This window comes from Triticum urartu, chromosome 1A (genome assembly GCF_056163025.1).
Source record: "Triticum urartu cultivar PI428250 chromosome 1A, HENAU_Tu73, whole genome shotgun sequence".
In the NCBI taxonomy this organism is placed as follows: domain Eukaryota; kingdom Viridiplantae; phylum Streptophyta; class Magnoliopsida; order Poales; family Poaceae; genus Triticum; species Triticum urartu.
The window spans coordinates 565,971,412-565,990,058 of record NC_141873.1 but is presented as its reverse complement, the minus strand read 5'-3'; the positions used below and the strand labels follow the sequence as shown (position 1 = coordinate 565,990,058).

General features: G+C 43.1%; 1 pseudogene; it reads left to right on the top strand.

Annotated features, from left to right (window-relative positions):
• The first annotated feature begins 15,196 nt into the window (after nt 1-15,196).
• Nucleotides 15,197-16,811, top strand: LOC147992817 (F-box/FBD/LRR-repeat protein At3g26920-like; annotated as a pseudogene).
• The last annotated feature ends 1,836 nt before the right edge of the window (nt 16,812-18,647 follow it).

The window sequence follows — 18,647 nt, the reverse complement described above, 5'->3', positions numbered from 1 at the left end:
ATCAATGTCGAAAGAAAGGCAAGCATTTCAAAGGCGAGGCAGATCACCGGAAGAAGCCCGCCATGCGCACCGGTGATCACGTGCTTGCTATGGTCAATGATTTACACTACGTAATCTTTGGAAAGGGTCCCGGTGGACTAGCTGTTCCGAATGACGCTGAGGGACACGCACCCATGTGGAAGAAGAAATCTATATTTTGGGACCTACCCTACTGGAAAGACCTAGAGGTCCGCTCCTCAATCGACGTGATGCACGTGACGAAGAACCTTTGCGTGAACCTGCTAGGCTTCTTGGGCGTGTATGGGAAGACAAAAGATACACCTGAGGCACGAGAGGACCTGCAACGTTTGCACGAAAAAGACGGCATGCCTCCGAAGCAGTATAAAGGTCCTGCCAGCTACGCTCTTACGAAAGAAGAGAAAGAAATCTTCTTTGAATGCCTGCTCAGTATGAAGGTCACGAATGGCTTCTCGTCGAATATAAAGGGAATAATAAATATGCCAGAGAAAAAGTTTCAGAACCTAAAGTCTCATGACTGCCACGTGATTATGACGCAACTGCTTCCGGTTGCATTGAGGGGGCTTCTACCGGAAAACGTCCGATTAGCCATTGTGAAGCTATGTGCATTCCTCAATGCAATCTCTCAGAAGGTGATCGATCCAGAAATCGTACCAAGGCTAAGGAGTGATGTGGCGTAATGTCTTGTCAGTTTTGAGCTGGTGTTCCCACCATCCTTCTTCAATATCATGACACACGTCCTAGTTCATCTAGTCGACGAGATTGTCATCCTGGGCCCGTATTTCTACACAATATGTTCCCTTTGAGAGGTTCATGGGAGTCCTAAAAAAATATGTCCGTAACCGCGCTAGGCCAGAAGGAAGCATCTCCATGGGCCATCAAACAGAGGATGTTATCGGGTTTTGTGTTGACTTCATTTCTGGCCTTAACAAGATAGGTCTCCCTAAATCGCGGTATGAGGGGAGACTGACTGGAAAAGACACTCTTGGAAGAGACTCAATAATATGCAGCGACGGATATTCTTGGTCTCAAGCACACTACACAGTTCTACAGAACTCTACCTTGGTGACCCCGTATGTCGATGAACACAAGAACAGTCTGCGCTCCAAACACCCGGAGCAGTGCGATGACTGGATTACATGTGAACACATCAGGACTTTCAGTAGTTGGTTGGAAACACGTCTCAGAGGTGACAACACTGTTTGTGATGAGTTGTACTTGTTGTCCAGGGGACCATCTTTGACTGTATTGACTTACAAAGGATACGAGATAAATGGGAATACATTTTACACGATCGCCCAAGATCAAAAGAGCACCAACCAAAACAGCGGTGTCCGCTTTGATGCAGCAACCGAGAGCGGAAAGGACACATATTATGGTTACATAGTGGACATATGGGAACTTGACTACGGACCTGATTTTAAGGTCCCTTTGTTTAAGTGCAAATGGGTCAATCTGTTAGGCGGCGGGGTACAGGTAGACCCACAGTACGGAATGACAACAGTGGATCTGAAAAATCTTGGGTACACTGACGAACCGTTCGTCCTAGCCAATGATGTGGCACAGGTTATCTATGTGAAGGACATGTCTACCAAACCGAGAAAAAGAAAAGATAAGGAAGCGAATACATCATACAATGAGCCAAAGCGCCACATAGTTCTTTCAGGAAGAAGGGACATCCTGAGAGTGGACGGCAAGACAGACATGTCTGAAGATTATGAAAAGTTTCATGAAATTCCTCCCTTCAATGTCAAGGCTGACCCAAGCATCCTGATAAACAATGAAGATTATCCATGGTTACGGCGCAATAAGCAAATGACACAAGCGAAGAAAAAGTGAAGACTTTCTCCCGCAACTATTATGATGATACCATGCCAAATTTGTAACAGACGAACATGCTACCATTGTCCGTTTTGTACATGCACATGCTATGTGGGTGAAATTATGATACCATCCCAACTTTCAACTTTTTCAGAGTTCATTTGAAATGCTTTCATGTCTTATGGTTTGAAACTTTGATACTTCGAAAGTGATTGTCCATTTTGTACACGAAGTGCATCAAGTTTTTGTCGTAACCCTCTCTACTTTTTGGAACATGCTATGTGGGTGAAATGATGATACCATGCCAACTTTCAACCTTTTCAGAGTTCATTTTGAAATGCTTTCCAATTTCAGAGTCATTTAGCTCAAAGAATGAATTAATAGCAAACAGAATGAACTACAAAACTTTTATGAAAATAAAAACAATCAATTAAAATATTATGTTATGATCAACTAAAATAAAACTATAATATTCTTCAATAGCAAAAAGAATTTTTATAGTATTTAATTTTTGTGACCTAAAATCAAACTATAAGTATTTAATTGTAAGTATAAATAAAAAATAAATTGCAAAGAAGAAAAAAAAATCTATTTTTATAGTAAAGTTATTCATAAACTAGTGATTCACACAAATTTTTAAAAATTGAAATTTAAACTATTCAAAATTTAAAAGTAATGGCACTAACAGAAAGTTTATAATTTTTGTGACCTAAAATCAAAAACAAATCACTAAAAAACTATAAGTATTTAGTTGTAAGTATAAATAAAAAATAAATAGAAAAAAATTCTATTTTTCTAGTAAAGTTATTCATAAACTAGTGATTCACACAAATTTTTAAAAATTCAAATTTAAACTATTCAAAATTTAAAACTAGTGGCACTAACAGAAAGTTTATAATTTTTGTGACCTAAAATCAAAAAGAAATCACTAAAAAACTATAATTATTTAGTTTTAAGTATAAATAAAAAATAAATAGAAAAAAATTCTATTTTTCTAGTAAAGTTATTCATAAACTAGTGATTCACACAAATTTTTAAAAATTCAAATTTAAACTATTCAAAATTTAAAACTAATGGCACTAACAGAAAGTTTATAATTTTTGTGACCTAAAATCAAAAAGAAATCACTAAAAAACTATAAGTATTTAGTTGTAAGTATAAATAAAAAATAAATAGAAAAAAATTCTATTTTTCTAGTAAAGTTATTCATAAACTAGTGATTCACACAAATTTTTAAAAATTCAAATTTAAACTATTCAAAATTTAAAACTAATGGCACTAACAGAAAGTTTATAATTTTTGTGACCTAAAAGGAAAAAGAAATCACTAAAAAACTGTAAGTATTTAGTTGTAAGTAGAAATAAAAAAATAAAAAACCAAAAAAATGTAGAAATAAAAAAGAAAAAACCAAAAAAATGCCTCCTACTAGGCCTCCACGGCCTGAATACGACTAGAAACCCTACATGGGCCAGGATTCAGGCCCGCAGAAGGCCCAATAGGCCCACATGCAGTAGCAAGTTTAGGCCCGAAAGCCTGCATTAGAGAGGAGCTCGAATGGAGAGGCACACCCGCGCTTATAAACCAGTGCCGGCGCCCTTCAGCTAGCGATGTGGGACTAAACTTTTGGGCGCGGGGCAGCAAAGGCCATTGGTCCCGGTTGGTAGCACCAACCGGGACTAAAGGGGGCATTGGTCCCGGTTCGTGGCATCAACCGGGACCAATGCCACCCTTTAGTCCCGGTTGGTGCCACCAACCGGGACCAAAGGCCGCCGCTTCCCGCCCTTTCGGCTGCTAAAAATTGGCCTTTGGTCCCGGTTCATGGCTCCAACCGGGACTAAAGGGTGGCATTGGTCCCGGTTGATGCCACGAACCGGGACCATTGCTCTGGCTATATAAGCCAACACTTGTGAAATTTTGGCCAACCGCTCCCATTCGCCCCCAGGCCGTTCGTCGTCGTCGTCGCCGCCCCGAGCCCGTCGCCTCCCCGCGCCGTCGCCCCGCGCCCGCCGCGCGCCGCCCCGAGCCCGTCGTCGCCCCGCGCCGCCCCTTCCCTGACCCCGTCGCCGTCGCTGTCGCCCCGCCCCGTCCCCGAGCCCGTCGTCGAGCCCGTCGTCGCCCCGCCCCGTCCCCGAGCCCGCCCCGTCCCCGCGCCGTCGCCCCGCCCCATCCCCGCGCCGTCGCCCCGCCCCGTCCCCGAGCCCGTCGTCTCCCCGCCCCGCCCCGCGCCCGCTGCGCGCCGCCCCTTTTTTATCACTGATTTTAGGTTGATGATATGATGATGTTGATGATGTTTTTTTTCTGTTGATGATATGATGATGTTTTTCTTCTGTTGATGATATGATGATGTTTTTTTTTCATATATGCATTTTTTCATATATGTACTAATTTTTTTAAGTTGTTAGTAGATATCGATTTTAGGTTAGTGCATTTTATCACTGATTTTAGGTTAGTTGATCGATTTAGTGCATTTTATGTTTGTTGCATTTTATGTTAGTGCATTTTATGTTAGTGGAGAGGAAGAAGGAGAAGACGAGGAGAGGAAGAAAAGGAAGAGGAGAAGAAGATAGGAATAGAGGAGAAGAAGAAAAAATATATTTTTTTTAAATTCTATTTTTTCTTCTTCTCCTCTATTCCTTTCTTCTTCTCCTCTTTTTTTTCTTCTTTTTTTTCGATCTTCTCCCCCTCCCGATAGGAAAGTTTTATATAGAAAGTTACAATTTTAGAAGAGTTTTATATATGCAAAAGTTACAATTTTAGAAAAAGAAGGATAGGAAAGAAGAAAATAAGAAGAGGAAAGAAAGAAGAAGAGGAGAGGAAAAGAAGAGGAGAAATAAATAAGAAGAAGAAAAAAGAAGAAAAAGAAGAGGAGAAGAAGAAAGGAATAGTGGAGAAGAAGAGAAAATAGAATATATTCTATTTTCTCTTTTCTCCTCTATTCCTTTCTTCTTCTCCTCTTTTTTTTTCTTCTTTTTTTTCTTCGACACGTGGGGGGGGGTCGAGAACGCCGGACATTCATGAGAGAGGCGAGGAAGAGGGGAAGAAGAGGGAGAAGAAGAGGAGAGGAAGAAGAGGAAGTCTTCTCCTCTATTCTTTCTTCTCTTTTTTTTTTCTTCTTCTTCTTCCTCTTTATTTTATCGGGAACGAGGGTCGTCGAGAGGTCGAGGAGCGGTAGAGGAGAAACCCTAAATAGAAAGTATCGTCGGTGTGAGATACATGTACCGTCGGTGTCGGACACTACACCCACATCCCACAAGTGGCGCGGGCTTCGACGCCCACGTCACTTGTGGGACGTGGATGTAGTGTCCGACACCGAAGGCCACATGTATCTCACACCCATGATACTTGCTAGCTATTTAGGGTTTCCTCTACCGAAAAGAAGAGGAGAAATAAATAAGAAGAAGAAAAACGAAGAAAAAGAAGAGGAGAAGAAGAAAGGAATAGTGGAGAAGAAGAGAAAATAGAATATATTCTATTTTCTCTTTTCTCCACTATTCCTTTCTTCTTCTCCTCTTTTTTTTCTTCTTTTCTTCTTCTTCTTCTTCTTCTTCTTCTTCTTCTTTTTCTTCTTCTTCTTCTTCTTCTTCTTCTTATTCTTATTAGCCGGAAGTAGAGAGAGGTTTCCTAGTGTCAAAGTATTGAAGAAATCCATGCCTTCATCATTAGCCGGAAGTAACCAGGGCATGTTGGTACGAAGTTCTGCAAAGTTATTCTGGAATGGAGTCCCGGATAGAATAATCCGCCTTTTGGTACGAATTCAGCAAAGGCCTTCCAAATAGCGATATTCGGAAGGCTCTTGCTGAACTTTGTACCAAAAAGCGAATTATCCTATCTGGGACTCCGTTCCAGAACAACTTTGAAGAGCTTCGTACCATCATGCACATGTTACTTTCGCCTAATGATGAAGACATGTCTTCTCCTCTATTCTTTCTTCTCCTCTTATTTTTCTTCTTCTTCCTCTTTTTTTTTATCGGGAACGAGGGTCATCGAGGGACATAGATGTAGTGTCGTCGTTGTCGATATATACCCCCTCCCGATAGCTTACTATGATTAGTAGCTAGTTCTACGTTTGGCACTAATATATCCATCTGTCATGTTTGAATAATAATTGCCATGTTGTAAATATTTGTAGAAACTATGGACACCGCCCTAGACGAAGCAACAAAAGAAGCGTTGTTGAGGGACATAATCGCAGAAGGAAGTGATGCCATCTCGTTGTTTCTCAATGAAACCGATGGTCTGGAAGGAGAGGGTGAACAAGCTGGCTACGGTGACCTAATGCCGGTGCAAGAAGAAGAACATGAGGACGGCTCCGGTGACCCAATGCCGGTGCAAGAAGGAGACCGTGATGACGGCTCCGGTGACCGAACCGAGTCCGGCTAGGTATATATATTAGTTAAGCCTATGCTGACTAGCTGATTGATGCATTCATTGTTTTGGTATGTACACATATTAATTAAGTCTTTGTTCTTTTTTTTAGCCCTCCGAATCGAGCACAACTTCGGTAAAGAGACGAGGCCCGAAGAAAAAGTTGAGCTCGGATGAAAAGTTTGAGATCATAGCAATCGCGCCCGACGGCCAACCTATGAACCCCTCCGGACAAAGAGCGCATTTGTTGCTCAGTGCGGGGTTCTGGTTAGGGACAAGATCCCGATAAGCATCCAGCAATGGTTTAAGCCGGCTACAGAAGACCCTGAGGTGTCTTATGTCAATGATATGCAGAAAAATGATCTTTGGACTGAGCTGAAGTCAAATTTCACGCTACCGCCTGAGGATAATCCAGAGAACCCAGTTAAAGAGAAATTAATCAAGTCTTTTGCTCTAAAGAGGATGGCAGAACTATTTAGGAGGTGGAAGAAAGAGCTGAATAAGTTTGTCGAAAATAATGAGACACCAGAATTCAAGGGCAGATATGAGAAGATCAGAGATCACTGGCCCGCATTTGTGGCCCACAAGACATCAGAAAAGAGTAAGAAGATGTCGGCGACAAACAAGCAAAATGCTGCGAAGAAGAAGCTTCACCATCGCACGGGGTCAGGTGGCTACCTCGTAGCCCGGCCTAAGTGGTCCAAGACTGAGAATGATCTGGTTCATAAAGGGATCGAACCAGAGACAATTAACTGGCCAGACCGTTGCCGGACTTGGTTCTTCGGGGCTGGCGGAACACTGGACCCTGTAACAGGGAAGTGCATTTGGACGAACGATCAAATGGACATACCAGTCAGTAAGCTTAAGCAGTATATCGAAGCAGCGCAGGAAGGGACGTTCTTTCCAGACAGAGAGAACGACGAGCTCACAATGGCAATCGGGAATCCTGAGCACCCTGGATGGACACGAGGCACGCCAGGCTCCATTCCGTGGAAGGTTGGGTTTCCGGATGCAGGCGGTTACAAATCCCATGAGAGGAGAAAAAAAGTGCAGCAGACCCAAATATAGGCGCTGCAAGCAAGGGTAGACGCGATAGAGGAACGAGAAGCAAATCGCAGCAAACGTACTGCCGAAGCCTCCCCCGAAGCTACCCCGCCATCTCAGCGCAGAAGCAGCGTGGCTTCCACCGAGCTGCTTCAGCTGGAGCATGCCTTGACGGCTCCTGCCATCTATCTCGTGGATGCTATAACGGAGTCTCAAAATTGCCACCTTATGACGCAATGGATGAATTTGAAGGTCAAGGCGGCTGTTGGCTCTGTTTATCCTACTGAACCCGGCGCAACTTTTCACTGCCGGCCGATTCTAGAAGGATATGCTAGGGTGATGGTGGATGAGATAACGGAGGGATTTGAGGACCTCCAGCTTGACCACCCTACCGGTGAAGGGGAGACTCGGCTGGGGTCTGCTCTGAAGACTCCATGCCTATGGCGGAAGGAGCTCATCAACCTTCCGAACTGGACGCCACCGCCTCCTCCTCCTCCTCCGGCGAGTCAGGGCACTCCGCCTCCACCGCCTCCTCCTCCGGCGAGTGACGATCAGGGCCCTCGGCCGGCTCCTTCTCCGGCGCGTGGCGGCACTCCGCCTCCTTCTCCGCCTGCGCCGACGCGCCCGAGCAGCCAGCCTCCTCCTTCTCCGCCTTGTCAGCAAGGGCGGAAGAGACCTGCCGCCGCTCCAGCTGTTCCGGCGCGTCGTAGTCCTTCTCCTCCACCGCTTAAGCAAGTAAAGAAGACAACCGCTCCGTCTGCTCGGTCGGCGTCTAGCAGTACAACCAGAGGCGGGAGGACATACAGATTCGGTCCTTCTCTGAAGACTCTAGAGAAGTTACCATATGAGAGGACCCTGGAGGAGAACGCCGAGATCGCACGAGAAGAAGTGAGGAACTTCTTTGAAGGGGTGAAAGCAAAGAAACATCCACCTCCGGAGGAGAAGGTAGATCGGGTGAAAGTGAAGCGCACTCTGGCTGCCCTGACAAAACCACCGAAGTCTGATCCGCCAAAAGGAAACTATGACCGCATTATTGGAAAGGAATTTGCCGAAGCGGAGCGGTCGGGAAGTACTGTCGGTGATCAAAGGCTGAAAGAACGACGAGCTGGGAAACAAATTGCCCAGCTCGGCGAACAAGCGAAGCAATCGTGCCCCCCGCTCAAGGTGCCTAGCCACAACGTCGATAATGATCCGAGGATGGTGCCCGGTTATAGCAATCTTGCAGATTACCTGCCCGACGAAGTACATTATGAACCCATGGAGGTGCAGATACAAAGATACGTGTACGGGAAGCCTCTCGTCAAAGATGAAAGATCTCTATCAACGATGATGCAAAGATTGCATGATTGGTACTTGAAAATCTGCAGAGACTCTGGGGGGAGGAGTACTTTGTATGCGAGAGTTAAACCGGAGCATGACCTCGTTGGAATTGATTTGTTGCCTGTTCCATTTGAGGAGTTCTATCAGTTTTTCAATCAATTGGCCCTCGATAAAACAACAGTCGCCTGCTACTGTCTGTAAGTAGTACTACTTCTGTCATTAAGTTTCTCTATATAGCTTAGCTCTTTCATTGCATGTATTTATAATCATCCTCACTATATTATGCAGATTGAAGATCGCCGAATTGAAGAAAAGACAAGTCGGTGATATTGGGTTCATTAACACATATCTCATAGATGCAACTGAGGTTAAACTTCATGCCGCAGCTACTGAGGCCAACTTGCTACGATCGTTCGTAATAAATCAAAACAAAGATATAATACTCTTTCCTTACAACTTCAGGTGAGTGTTACTGTCTTGTGCGTATTCGGTTTCCCTTATATAGTAGTCAAGGTTATAGTAATGTAATTGATGAGTTATGCATGTGTGTGCAGTTACCACTATATTCTCCTAGAGATTAAGCTTGAGCAGGGAGTAGTAACCGTCTTGGACTCTAAATGAAAAGATCCCAAGGAGTATGCGGACATGACTGAAATCCTCAAGAAGTAAGTTAAATCGATCATTATCCACCATATCAGCAACTTTGTTCATTTCCTGATATCAAGTAATTGTTTTCTTTGTCCGGTAGGGTTTGGAGAAAATTCACCAAAACAGTTCCGGAACTGCCGAAGGAGCTGGAATTTAGACACCCGAAAGTAAGTACTATAGTAGCATGTTCCGCGCATCTCCTAGTGATTCAAGCGCTAGTTTCATCAATACCATTTAGCATTCTTGCTTATCAGTTTGATTGACCTCTATTTCTTGTAAAGTGGTTGTGGCAGGAACAAGGGAATGATTTCTGTGGATACTACATCTGCGAGTCCATTCGCCACACGACCTGTGAGCGGGGCGGGTACTCTAACGAACAATATGAAGTACGTAAATAACAACATTCACAATTTTATTTTATTACCATCATTTGTGTTGAGTTTCATTCATTTATATATATATGTATTGACCCCCTTCTTCAAATTAGATGTTTCGGAAGCGGGATGAACTCCTAGCACCAGCTCGCATGCGAGCAATTCAAGAGGAATTGGTGCCATTCTTTCTTGACCACGTGATCCCTGAAGACGGAGAATTCTATGTGGACCCTGAGTCCGTATGATTATATTTGTAAGAGATAATTATTGTATATATGTAGCCGGTAGTGTCAGATAGATATACGAGAACTTGTTGTTCGACAAATCTCTCGGAGAAGGAGAGGTGGTCGATATGACTTCTCTCTGTATATATGCATATATGTTCATGACGATCTTCTGTTTCCTTCGTTTGCTTACTAGCTAGCTAGCGTGTCTAGTCCTCTCTATATACGTATGTATAGTATGTAGCGTCGACCAAGCACGGACATAAGAGAGGACACTTCTCTCTATTAATTATAACTAGCTAACACAATATATGAAACACCTAAATTAACCTTCCAAAACCCCCAACCCCCCCCCCCCCCTTAAAAAAAAAAAACAAAAACCCCAACCACAGAAGTGCTGACGCGTGGATGCCTATTGATCCCGGTTGGTGCCACCAACCGGGACCAAAGGGTCTCCTGACTGGGCTCTGCGCACTGCCCACGTGGAGGGCCTTTAGTCCCGGTTCTGGATTGAATCGGGACTAAAGGGGGGAGGTATTAGTACCGACACTTTAGTCCCGGTTCCGGAACCGGGACTAAAGGCCCTTACGAACAGGGACTATAGTCCCTTTTTCTACCAGTGGGCTAAAGCCCTTGACCATGACGCTCACCTGTTGTGGGTGATAGTTTCTCAAAAACAAAAAACAAAAAACAAAAAACAAAAAACCTGTTACGGGCGATCACACCACACACATGGCGACGGCCCACACAGATTTTATTAGCAGCCTCCCCTGACGAGGTGCTGGGGCGAAAAGTAAAATTACGCGGTTCCGCTAGGTACCGGCAAGGTCATCTCCAATAGGAAGCTGCCATCTAACACTATGTGACCCAAGTATCTTTGTATTGCATTTTCCTTTTGCATTTCCCATCTTCGTATTTCCACCTTTTCTTCAGCAGGAAGCCCCCACCAGTATACTTTACATGCGTGCATGACAATGTGATAGAGTCATTCTCTCTCTTATCCCACTCAATAAATCCAACCATTTCTTTCTTCTTGGGTAATTTGAGACATCCATATGTTTTAAAGCATATATTCATTTTTGAAACTTTTTTTATATTTGAACTCCTTGCGACAAAACCTTTAAAATGAGATTAATTATGAATATCTTTTTACTACGTTTAAATTCGAACGCATATTTCACATATCAAAATAATCAGTTTCATAGCCTTGTTTCACAAAAACAACATCTATTTCATTAGAAATTTTTTCAGATAACATATTTCATATTTTGAAATAATCTGTCTCACGATGATACATAACAAATTCACCTTATGTGGTTACTAGCTATTTCACAATTCAGAATCTATATTTCACTTTTCACTAGCCTGTTTCACAAAAATAACATATATTCTAATTGTATATTTTTTAAATAACTGATTTCACTCTTTTGAAATAAATTGTTATACATTTCCAAAAATCAGTTTCACAATCATACATTACGATTTCACTTTCTGTATTTATTATTTCACAATTCATAACGTACATTTCACCTTCCACTAGCTTGTTTCATAAACATCACATTTATTTCAATTGCACATTTTTGAAAATAACATATTTCACTCTTTTCAAATAACTGTTACACATTTCCAAAAACATAGTTTCACAATGATACATTACAATTTCACTTTCTGTCTTTGCTATTTCACAATTTAGAACCTACATTTCACTTTCCACTACTTTTTTCACAAAAATAACATATTTCATTCTTTGACATATACTGTTGCACAATTTCAAATGACCTGTTTCAAAAGTTGACATTTCAGTTTCATATTTGGGTGAAAAGGGTTTATGTGAAATAGATTGGTTTCGCATATTTCCATTAAAAATTACATTTTTTTTAGTGAAATGGGTTTGTTTCACATATGAAATGTGAAACATTAAATTTAAACATGTTTGAAATGTATCCAAGCTTGGTCTAGTTATAAAGGTCTTGACGCCATGACTTCAAATATATGAATTATTTCAAAAACGAACTTATAGTTTAAATGATATGGACGATTTAATTTAGCTAAGGTGAAGTAAAAGGATGTAAGAAGGAGAGAGTGGTCTCTCACATGCTGCTATGCCTGTCATATCAGGGACAAAGGTGGGGGCTACTAGCTGTATTTGATGGAGTATATCCCAGTATAGTAGAAAAATGATAATAGAGTATTCACAGCGGCACGAATCTTAATGCATGCATGGACGATGGATTGGTTGCCGGCACATGCCGAAACTGCTCAAAATGACTCTGCGGGTGCTGGGACCATTGTCTCCCACCTGCACACCATGGACGGTTGCCGCACGCAGGCAATCTCGTGCCGATAGTGGCATAGCGCCCTATTTGGCGCTCGGCGCTGCTCAACCTCGACAGCCATGGCCGCGACTTGTCGGAGTCCGACATCATCTCCAACCACCTCGGCCCCCTACACCGCATCTGCATCTTTGGGATCAAACCCCTCCTGTACCACTACGACCGCTGCACGGGGCACCGGATCGATGTCGATGATGGCGGGGTCGACTGTTGGCTCAGCTCCCGGGACCTCGCACACCCTTGCGGAGCTCTGGCTTGCCTAGGAACACAACTATGACAGAGATAACAATACCCTGCCACCGTCTGTGTTCCGCCTCTCGCCACGCTCCACGTGGCCTCTTTTGTCAATGGTAGTTTGCCGCCCAACCTGGCAGTGGACTTCCCGCGTCTCCAACAGCTCACCTTGTGGATGATCACCTTAAGGGAGGAGGGGCTCTGAGCGTCGTGCTCGCCGGCTGCCCTGCATTATAGAGATGTTGTACTGCGCGAGATTAAGGACGTGTTCTGCGTTCGCATGAGGTCCCCAACTCTTAGGAACATGTGGTTCTGGCACTCTCGCGATGTTGGTCCCAAGAGCTGGTTATCGAGGACGCCCCTCACCTTGATAGTTTGCTACCATATTGCACATATATTTGTCCAGTGACCATCCGGGTAATCCATGCCCCTAAATTGGAGATGTAAAAAAATTTGGAGATGTTTTATCAGGTAGTTGCAACCTTAATTTCTTAAATTCCACATGCATTACTATAGGTAGATTATTAACCCTTAAATATGTTTGGTTTATATTCCGCCTTTTTAAATAATGGATACAGTTAGCTTGGCAACCACAATGCGTATGGTGAAGGTTTTGGAACTTGAAGGTGCCACTCATGATTTGGATGCACTTCTTGACTTCCTCAAATCCTTCCCCTGCTTGGAGAGGCTTTATATCGATGTGAGCTTTCACACTACTATTTGCTATCTTGCTTAAAATATTAAGATATCTTGTTGCCAAATTATTAGCAACTATATCTTATATAATGTATTTTATTTCTTACTCCAATTAGACTCAGAGAGGTTTATTAGCAACTATATCTTATATAATGTATTTTATTTCTTAATCCAATTAGACCCAGAGAGGTTCTCTCGTCCATTATCTGAAAGTGGGTTGGAATAAATCTAATAGTATAGAAAATATGAGGAAGTATGTCTCATCATATGAACCTATTGAATGTCTTGAACACCATAAAAAACGCATTGAAGATCTATTATGGCAAAGTTCTAGAAGTTGACTTTGCGAGGTTCTTTTTGTTTTGAATGCCGAAGTGCTAGAGACAATGGAAATTCGACTTAATGGTTACCAGGATGAGCAAAGACACACAGACGCAGAGAAACGAAAACTAGATTCAAGTTGATCCACCAAAGAAAATATGGACCGAATCCCACGAGATCGGCCGGAGACGCACCTCCATATGTCTTCTGATGAGCCTAGATGCACCCTTGGCAACATAGGAAGACATGACAAAAAGGGAAAAGGAAAATAACTAAATGCGGAAAAGGCCCTCATCCATCATGTTCACATACTTCCAATAGTGACTCACAGATGATGGTGACCGTGTGTGAAGGACAATCCTTGCTAGGGATCCATGACCATCGAATGCGATGCTCGGTACCATCTTCTTCCTCCAGCCCAGCAAGGACAACACCCGCATGCATGTGATGTGAGTTTTCATATTTACTATTTTGCTCGAGTTAAGATATCACATTAATTGCCAAATTGGTAGCAAGTGTCTTATAGTGGCAAACTGTTAGCAACTGTCTCATATTGTTTATTGTTCAGATTTTTTTCTATTTTTTCTAAGGGGTGTGCATACACCACCCGGGAGTAAAAAAGCATTTAAAAAAAGTCCGATCCAACCTTTATATATCAAGAAAAAAAAAGTCTAGTTGAACGTGCTTGGGTCGGAACCAGAGGCGGAGGACGAAAAAAAAATAAGGTGTGGCGAACTGTCAACTAAAAAAATTTGATGCACAAACATAATAGTCAATTCACACTGCACTGAAGCTTTCAATGGCATCTAGAAGATGCATGCAATGGCAGTGCCATATCCTCCTTCTCAAGGTCTTCCTTAATTATAGCAATATATCAACTTTTGAATATCATTTTTTTCAATGTAATACACCATCAAATTATTTAGCTGTCCGGCACACCTCATACTCATCCCATATATTAAACTGAACACCGGGTCATGTTGTGTTGGTAGCGAAGTCCGTGACGCGTTGGGACGGGTAGTCAGTCTTTTCTTTTTTTTGGTGAAAGGGCACCGCTAGTCAGTCATGAACTCTTATATATACTCTCTCCGTCCGAAAAAGCTTGTCTCACAAATGGATATGTCTAGCACCAAGTTAGTGTTAGAGACATCCATTTAAGGGAAAAACTTTTTTGAACGAAGGGAGTACATATCAAGGAAAAGAATAACCCAAAAAATGCAAATTACACGCACCAGCAAAATTTTCTCCATTCTGTTTTTTTATCGCCAAGTTATGAGAGATCCATCAAGAGCGAGACGCCGAGAGAATCGATCCGATTGTTGTTCAGCAGAAGCGAGCCAGTTCGAGCACGTCTACGTGTGCATGTGCTAGGCAGCACATGAATCAAGCTGTCTGCTTGTGTGCTTCCGATCTAGCTTGTGTGCTTCCATCTAGGTTTGCTTGGGCGAATCGATCTACTGTGGTCTAAAACCAACAAGCAGTACTATATGCTTAAGTATTACCGCCAAGAAAACGTGCATGCTTATATGTATAAAAAAATTTGGTGCTGAATCAAGGTGTGGCGGCCGCCACACCTTGCCCACTGGGCTCCTCCGCCAGTGGTCGGAACCATCTCATGGTTCGAAAGAAACTCGGACGTTTCCCAAGACAGCCCAGCCCACGGCACTCCCCTAGCAAGATATAAATAACTACTACCTACGGCATCAGAGGGAAAGCCCACGGTGCAGGTGTTCTATTATATATTTTTGCACGTCCGTTGCGTTCACCTCTTTCCAGTGTCGGCGATAACACCGCACACATGGCGACGGATCGCCCCGATCTCATCAGCAAGCTCCCTGACGCGTGGCTCAGCGCCGTCGTGTCCCTCCTCCCAGCCAAGGACGGCTGCCGCACCCAGGCGCTATCCCGCCGGTGGCGCCACATCTGGCGCTTCGCGCCGCTCAACCTCGACGACGGCATACCCGAGAAGACCGTCTCCGGCCACCTTGGCCCCGTCCGCCGCGTCTGTTTTACCAGCATCGCACACCGCCAATACCGCTACCACCACTGCACGGGGCACCAGATCATCGACAAAAACGGCGACCCAAGACTTGACGGCTGGTTCAGCTCCAGGGGCATCGCCTACATCGAGGAGCTCCAGCTCGTCTATAGCTACCGCAGCTACGGCAGCGATGTGCTGCCAATCTCAGTATTCTGCCGCGCGCCCGCGCTCCGCTTGGCCACATTCGGCTGCCGCCGTCTGCCGCCCAATCTCGCCGTCGATTTCCCGCTCGTCCAGCAGCTCACCCTTTGCAATGTCACCCTAACGGAGGAGGCTCTGAGCGGGGTGCTCGCCGGCTGCCCTGCGTTGAAGAGCCTTCTGCTGGCCAATACTGTGGGCTCTACCAGCCTCCGCATCAGCTCTCCTGCTCTCAGGAGCATCGGCTTCTGTGCTTGTCAGGACACGGAAGATCACCCTTACTCTTGCATTGTCAAAGTCCAGGAGCTGGTCATCGAGGACGCACCTTGCCTCGAGAGGTTGCTGCCACTCAATCCAGACTATGGTCCGACGACCATCCGGGTAATTAGGGCCCCTAAGCTGAAGATTTTGGGTCCTGTGAGCAAAGCCACACGACAGCTCCACCTCGGGACAACAACTTTTCAGGTAGTTGCAACCTTGCTCTTAGAATTAATTAGAACCTGCACACTGTATATATTGTTGTTGATAAGAGTTTGCTTTGTTCTTTTTTTTATAGGAAATGATTGCTGTTAGCTTGACAACCACAATGCACACGGTGAAGGTTTTGGCTCTTCATCATGTCGGCCCCGATTTATATGCAGTTCTTGACTTACTCAAGTGCTTCCCCTGCTTGCAGAGCCTTTATATCGTGGTGAGTGCTTCTCCAGATTGCTTCAAATGTCAAAATATCATGTTTTTCCCATAACTGTTAGCAATTGTTTTAATTATATCATTTTATTTTTGTCTCCAGTTGGATAATTCATGGCGGCTCCCCCATGGGTTACATAAAAACGAGTTTTACCCAGCAGAGAACGTAAAAATTGTGAGGAAGTATGCCTCATTATTGGACGGCCCAATTGAATGCCTTGATCACCACCTGAAGAAAATGGCGATGAAGGTCTACTATGGCAAAGGTCCAGAAATCGACTTTGCAAGGTTCTTTGTTTTGAATGCCAAAGTGCTAGATAGAATGGAATTTGGACTCATTGAGGAATCAATTTCTGGCGGCAACAAAGAAGAATTGATTGCCAACCAAAACAAGCAACTACAAGTTGAACACAGAGCTTCTCATGATGCTTGATTTGCATTCAAAAAGTTTTCTTGGAATACCTGGAACTATAACAAGCGTATCCATGATCTGTCGATGGCTGATCCGTTCGATGCCTCCTTCTTGGATGGATATATTACCCTTTGAGAATGTGTTATTGTCTCATGTTCAGAGCCTAAAGGGATATCTTATTTTTGGCTTAAACTCTAAAGTTACCACATTGTTTTTATCGCTCTGCCTCCATGATATGATCTACTTCATGCAGCCATACAATGGAAGCTCACTCAGTAGCATACGCGTGTCCATGCTCAGAACTTAAATTATGAGAATTTGCCCAGTGTACTGTGTACATGATATGGTGCTTTGCAGTAGATGTACAAGGAGTTTCTCCAAAAATTCATGGTACTGTTTTGTTGCACTTAAATCCAATATTCTAGGCGTAGTAGGTTTTCCATATTTTAATTGGTCTTGGTAGTTTTTCTGCTCATTGGCATTGTCAACTGCTGATAACTACTTATCACAACACTTGCCCCAATGAATAGTATAACCTCCGTTCCGAAATGTAAGTGTTTTTAGATATTCCAATATAGATTATATATGGATGTATATATAGACATATTTTAATGTGTAGATTCACTCATTTTGATCCGTATACAGTCCATATTGGAATCTCTTAAAAGACTTATATTTTGAAACGGAGGGAGTAGCATGAATAACAATAGTTACCTAATTGTCAACTCTGTGGATTTTTTATAAAATCCTACAAACGTACTGCAATATTGTACTGAAAGTGTGAAACTTCAGCACAAATTAAGTGATGTTTATGATGTTTCTTGCGCAATGACTAAAGTTTTTGATATAGGATTTAGATTTGAGAAAAAATAATGCAATTCTAAAAAATGTGCTAATCGCTAGACAAATTAGGGCCAACCATTTTCTCGGGTTGTTGGCGGTTTGAAGATTGCCTTCGGCACCAAAAGACTAGCTCTAACTGTAAACCTGTAAGTAGTCACACATGGACCGCACTTGCAGCTGCCAATGCAAAAAGTTGGTGAGCGCTCCCACACATGTTGGCGGTGCCCGTCGGAGCATGCCAGGAAACTATTCACCATCCTCCTGGTACACCTCCCCCCCCCCACCCCCTAGTAGAAAAAGGGCCTTTAGTCCCGGTTCTGGAACCGGGACTAAAGGGTCGGTACTAAAGCCTCCCCCTTTAGTCCCGGTTCTAACTGGAACCGGGACTAAAGGCCCTCCACGTGGCCGCTGCCTGGAGGTCCATCTTTAGTCCCGGTTGATAACACCAACCGGTACTAAAGGAAATTTTATGATTTTTTTCTTGATTTTTTTTAAATCTCAAATTTCTGAATTATTTTAACCTCTAATCTCTAATCACCCCTCATCACTGCTCAATTTAACCTTTAATCTCTAATCACCCCTCATCATTCCAAATTATCTAACTTACCGAACGGTCACCCATCCCCTCACTACTCCAGCCTGAGCATGCTTAACTTCCGGGTTCTATTCTCCCTCGTTTCCAAGTCTGCACTTGTTGTTTTCCTGACAATAGTAAGATGTCAATCCTATTAACCCTCAGGAATTTAGCTTGAGCATGAAGTCACACATTTCACTGTTTGAGGTTGAAACTATTGTTCTAAAAATCAATAATTATTTAGTAACACTAATATTTCTTCAATAAGTAGTTTGACCATAGTTTGATCATAGTTGACCAAAATTCAAAAAAATTGAAATAATTATTTAGTAACACTAATATTCTTGAATAATTATTTAATATCAGTAATACTTCTTGAATAAGTAGTTTGACCAGATTTAACAAAAAATAAAAAAAAACTGAAATTTGAGCATAACTTTTTTTCCTTTGAGAATTTGAGGATTCTAAAAATTTGCAAACAGGTCATAGGCGGTCTCCATTGGATGCGGATTTTCGTTCCGAACATTTTCATATATTATACGTTTTTTTCCTAC